Source organism: Nannospalax galili, unplaced genomic scaffold (assembly GCF_000622305.1).
Source record: "Nannospalax galili isolate Female #2095 unplaced genomic scaffold, S.galili_v1.0 scaffold207, whole genome shotgun sequence".
Taxonomy (NCBI): Eukaryota; Metazoa; Chordata; class Mammalia; order Rodentia; family Spalacidae; genus Nannospalax; species Nannospalax galili.
In genome coordinates, this window is record NW_008358517.1 from 4,865,707 (window position 1) to 4,871,979 (window position 6,273).

General features: G+C 37.8%; 1 pseudogene; it reads left to right on the top strand.

The window, feature by feature from the left end:
* Window positions 1-6,027, top strand: part of LOC103724654 — a 20,666-nt pseudogene extending 14,639 nt beyond the window's left edge.
* The last annotated feature ends 246 nt before the right edge of the window (window positions 6,028-6,273 follow it).

The window sequence follows — 6,273 nt, forward strand, 5'->3', positions numbered from 1 at the left end:
ATCCTAACTGGTTTATTGGGCTTGCTGATAGAACATAGGGTGGGGATTTATTTACAGAAGAGTGGGCACCCCCCATTTATGGCTGCACTGCAAAGTCCACACTCCTGTGACTCCCTGACAGCAGCAGAAAATGATGAGAGGTGCCACCTGCCTTTTATATCCTCAGCCCCTCCCCCACATGCAGCTAAGGTCGACTGATTGCATGGGAGGGGTAACTGACTCCCTGACGACACCCTCTCCCCCACTCCTTGATGAGTGGGAAAGTTGGAAGGATGTTTGACTATAGCTTGCCAGGACAGTGGTAGGAGGTCAGAGGACACTTGCAGTTAACACTCCACCCCTTCCTCCAGCTCTTACATTCTTCCTGCCAACCTTCTTTGCAAAAGTCCCTGAGCCTTGGAGAGGATGGTAGGTTTCCACCTATTTTTATTTCAGGTCATAAATACCCCTTCTTTTATATTTTTCTCTTTGGTTCCACTTTTCTGCAGACTATAGTTATTTGCGTGTTGTATATCTCTCGGTTGTGCCTGAAGCTAGACTGTAATAGGCCCTTGAGAGTAGGACTAATGTTTTAGATTTTTGTGATACCTGTATTGACATTAGTGTCTGCTATAATGTATGTACCCAGTAATATTTGTTCTGTAAGTGAATATATGAACGTTATGTGGGTCACTAGTTTTCATAGAGTAGTTTAAGCACATGCTATTTTATTTTGGGGAAAAGTGAGAGATTTTTATGAACCATATAACAACTAAGAAGTGTGTGAAGTTTGAATCTTGGTGAATGCACTAAGAATCACTTCCTTTGGACATTTTAGGGAAAGAGGCAGATGTGTTTAGAGAATTTTTACTTCCTTAAGTAAGCCAGCCACATAATAGGCTTTCCTGGTTTTTGTCTTGTGTCCTCTCTCTGGTACACAAGCTACTTTGAGTCATCTTGGGTTGTGACGGCGACATACCACAGACTGAGCTTTTTAAATAACAAGGTTTTATTTCTCACAGTCTGGAGGCTGGGAAGTTGGGGGTCAATGTCCAGCAGAGTTCAGTTCTGGTGGAGGCCCTTCTGTGCCTTGCTGAGAGCTCCCTTGTCATCATGTCCTCAAAGGGCAGAGTGATGTTTCCATTCCTCTTCTTACAAAGCACTAATCCCACCATGAGAGCCCCACACTTAAGATATGACCAAATCCTAACTACTTCCCACAGGTCTCACTTCTAAGTATTAACATTACATTGGGGATTAGGTTTTAACGTGAGTTCTGGGGAAGATGTAGTCAGTCTATACCAAGCCTAAGGAAATCAGTTTCAATAAAGATGACACCTACAGAGAAGTAATTCTTCAGCAAATGAGAGGAACTGCTGACTAGTTTATTTGGAACATTTCACTGATGCAGCTGGTTCTCAGAGCTGTTTCTGTAGTTCCCTTCCTATTGCATTTATCAAATGAGGGAGTAGTCTACAGACCCCTCTTCCTTCAACAGATTCATGAATAAAATTCAGGGATGCTGTGAACTTGAATGAAAAAGAATTTCTACCCCCGGCCAAAATATATAATTTACTTTTATTACAAATAAAATAACTGAACCACAATCTTATTAGCATCACCTATGATTTTTATCAGCAATAGAAATCATGCATAAGCTCATATGTATTACAAATCATAAAATATTGCCTAGAATAATGCACTGACATTTTTGTTAGCAGTACTGACATTGTTTTCTTAATCAAGGAGTTTATATATATAATATGTAATACTACAATATCACAAATATATTATTTAGTTAAAAATTATTTTAGGGGATTGTAAAGGTGGATAAGCATTTAAGAGCACTTGCTGCTCTTGCAGAGGACTGAGATTCAGTTGCCAGCATCCACATGTCAGCTCACAACCATCTGTAACTCCAGTCCAGGAACTCCTTCTTCTGACCTCTCTGGGCACCAGGCATGTACATAGTGTACATACTTGTAGGCAGGCATTCACACATACACATAAAATAAAATTTGAAAACCTTTAAAAATTATTGCTTTAAATCTGTAATTATTAGTTTTAGAGCAGTTTTATGTTTTCAAAAAAATTGAGTGGAAAGTACTGAGTACATACATGTCCTGTTCCCATCACACAGTCCATCACTGTCAATGACCTGTACCAGAGAGGTGCATGTTTCACAGTCAGTGAAGCTGCATCACACATTGTTATCAACCCATGTGCACACTTCACATCCAGACTCACTGTGGTGTGCTACATTCTATGGTTTTGACAACTGTTTAATGATATGTATTCATTGTTATAGTATCGCGTATGTTAAAACCTAAAATTTGTGCTTGCCCCATCCACCCCTCCAATGTCACCCCTAAACTTTAGAAACTGATGATCTTTTCACTGTCACTGCAGTTTTGCTTTTTCTAGAATTTCATATAGTTGGAATTATAAAGCCTTTGGCCTTTTCAGATTTGCAGCTTCTATTTAGTAATATCCATTGACTTTCCTCCATGTCTTGTTGTAGGTTATGGACTCATTAATTTTTAATACTGAATAATATTCATTCATCTAGATCTATCACAGTTTATTCATTTACCTAGTAAGAGTACCATGGTTGGAAACTATTATTAAAAATGTTATAGAAATCAGTGTGGGACTTTCATGTAAACAAAAAGTTTTCAGCTCATTTTGGTAAATAACATGATCACTAGATCCTAGGTTAAGACTATGTCTACTTTTGTAAGAAGTTGTTAAATGCTTCCAAAGTGGCATTGTAAACGCCCATCAGCAATGAGAGTGTCTGTCCCTGACATTTGCTGTCAGTGTTTTGGGTTTTACTTTTCATAGCAGTAGATTGCAGTTTTAATTTGCAATTTCCCAATGATACTGGGCCATCTTTTCATGTTTACTTGCATATGTTCTTGGGTGTGGTGTATAGTTAGGATATCAATCTTTTGCAAGACACGCCATTTGCCAGTGCTCCCTCCCAGCCCATGGCTTGCTGTGTTCTTCTCTGAATTGCCTTTCACAAGGCAGAAGATTTAAGCTCATGAAGTCCACTTTACTAGTTCTTTATTTCATGGCTCCTGCTTTTGTTATTATAGTTAAAATGTCGTTACCCTACCCCAGGTCATCTAGACTTTCATTTTTTTTTTCTAAGAGTTTTATAATTTTGTGTTTTACACTTTGGTCTCTGATCTATTTTGGCTAATTTTTGTGAAGAATGTAAAGCCATATTGTATATGGGTGTCCAATTATTTCAGAGCAATTTGTTGAAAACACTATCCTTACTCCATTTCATTGCCTTTGTTTAGGACTTATTTGCTGGGATTTTGGTTGGGATTGGGTTGGCTCAAGTTGGGAAAAACTGAGATGCTCAATTGTGTGTCTTCCTAGCCATGAACATGAATTTATCTCTGCATCCGGTTAACTCTTTGGCTACTTTTGTAGTTTTCTTCAGATAGATTCGCATATATTTTAATTGTGTCCCTAGGCCTTGCATCGGAAAGTTGCTGACATAAGCAGTAATGTGTTCTTAATTTCCACTTGTTCATTGCTGATATGTAGGAAAGCAGCTAGCTTTTTTTTTTTTTTTCCCTGTAGGCCCAGCTAACCTAGATCTTCCTATGTAGACCAGGCTGGCCTCAATCTCACAGAGATCTGCCAGCTTCCTGAGTGCTAGGATTACAGATGAGCGCCACCATGCCCAGCTTGGCAGTTAGCTTTTACATATTGATCCTATGTCTTACAACTTTGCTATAAAGACTTCTTATTCCAATAATATTTTTGTCATTCCTTTTGTGTTTTCCACAGATGGCCATGGTTCTGAGGAACAAAGACTTTTATACTGTAAATCGATGTACCTTTTATTTCACTGTCTTGTCTCTTTGACTTAGTATTTCCAGTACGATGCTGAAGAGCAATGGAATGAGGAGGACAGTCTTTCCTTATTCTTGGCATGTATAGAAAATTCTAGATTTTCTCACCCTTGATGTTAGCAGTATGCTTTTTGTAGATTTCTCTATCAAGCTGAGGAAATTCCCCTTTATTACTCTTTTGGTTAGAATATTTATCACAAATGGGTATTGATTTTGCCAAATGCTTAATCTTCATCTATCAGTATAATTTTGTGATTGTTCTCTTTTGGTCTGTGGAAGAATATGATGCATTATACTAATGTGTATGCTAGTATTGAACCAGTCTTGTGCACCTTGGATAAATCCCACTTGGTAATAGTATAAAATTATTCTTTTAAAAAAATCGTCAACTTTTATTTTTTGGGCTTTGGGCTTCCTTTCAATTAGTGAAATAAATGTTCTGCATTTGCAATGGGTAAAACTCTTTAATTAGATGCACATTATCCCTTTTCTAAAATCTGCTTTTATAATAGACTCTGACTTGCCACAATCAATGAGTAAATGAAAATGAAAAGCCTCTGTACATGAAAGGACATCATCATTTGAGTGAGAAGCAACCTATAGAATGGGAAAAATCTTTACCAGCTATACCTCTGACAGACAGTTAATATCTAGACTATACAAAGAACTCAAAAAAACCTAAATATCAAAAAACAAACACACAAACAAAAACCCAAACAGCCCAATTAAAAAGTGGGGCAAGGAGCTGAACAGGGAGTTCTCTAAAGATAAAGGCAAATGGCTGAGAAATACTTTAAAAATGTTCAAAGGTTCTAGTCAACAGGGAAATGCTGATTAAAATCACTTTAAGATTTAATCTTACCACACTCAGAATGACTAAGTTCCAAAAATGAATGTCAAATGCTGGCAAGGATGTGGAGAAAGGGGAATGCTTAGCCACTGCTGGTGGGAGTGCAAACTGGTGCAGCCACTAGACAAATCACAGATTCCTCAGAAAGCTCAAAATTGACCTACCACACGAGTTAGCCATACTCCTCTTGAGCATATTCTCAAGAGACTCTGTACCCTACTACAGAAATATATGTTCATCCATGTTCTTTGCTGCCCTTTTTATAATAGCTAGAAATTGGAATCAATCTAGATGTTCATCAGCTGATGAATGGATAATGAAAGTGTGGTACATATACACAATGGAATATTTTTCAGCTCCAAGAGAATAAAAGTATGAAATTTGCAGATTAATGCATCTTTCAACTCTCATCAGAGAATTTTCCTTATGCTGTAGATAGTGATTAACCCAAAAACCTACAACTGGCCAATGTAAAGAGAACAAGAGGCTGCAGAGTGCTTATCCCTATATCTAATTTTTGCTTCACAAGGCTCAGGGATCATTGCGGAAGGAGGCAGAAAGACTGTAAGAGTCAGAGGTGGTGGATGACCACAAGATAAATTTTCTAGACTGGTGGTCTGTTACTCGTATGAACTCACAGCAAATGGCGACAGTATGCACAAGTCCCATGACAGTTCAAACCAGACAAAATTCCAGCATAGACATGGGGAAATGGGTAAGAAACCCCAACCCAACCTAAGGAAATTTTGGCAACTAATGACAGCTAGGCAGGGGACATAGTTAGTCTCTTATCCTGGATGGACTCTTGGAGCAGACCTGTTAAGTATTCACAGTGAAGGAGAAAATGTTTTTACACTGGATACTTCACAAAAGCAATGGAATGTCCTAGATGACATATTATTAGGCATGTTTTATGACACTGATGGTGCAAGTTTCAAGTTGATTGATAATTCAAATACGACATTTGACAAGTGAGCAGACCAAGACGAAGATCTCATTGATACCTGTGGTTTTTCTGTACACCAAGACAAGTGAATGGAAAAAAGGGAATTGTGAGGTTTCTTCTGTGGGAGGAACACTCTGTAAAGCAGCTATCTCATACAAGAAGAAATATTTATCAGACACCCACATTTTAATATCAACTCTGGCTATTGCTGGCATGACTAACATTGACAGTTTTGGGAGCAAACATTTGGTTCCTCCTCAAAGGATACTCTGGCTCTGGTTTCACCACAGTTTTATTCAACTGCACCCCAATCACCTTATAACAGCAACTGTGTTTTGGTAGTTGCAGAAGAAAATGAATATGTGCAGCTGGAATAAATTTTTGGTAATATCAGACCATGATATCAAATTCCTTGATATTAGCTCCTTGCAAGATTTTTACATGTCTTGGCATAAGAAAATTGCTGCTTGTATGGCATTCCTTACACTTGTAACAGTATTTTCATTTACTCATTCATTTAATTAAATTTGCTGATAGCTTGTTAATGTTTTCGTGTTTTCATAAATATATTGTCTTGTATTTTCATCTTATGCAGTCTTTCTATGGCTTTGGTATTAAGAGAA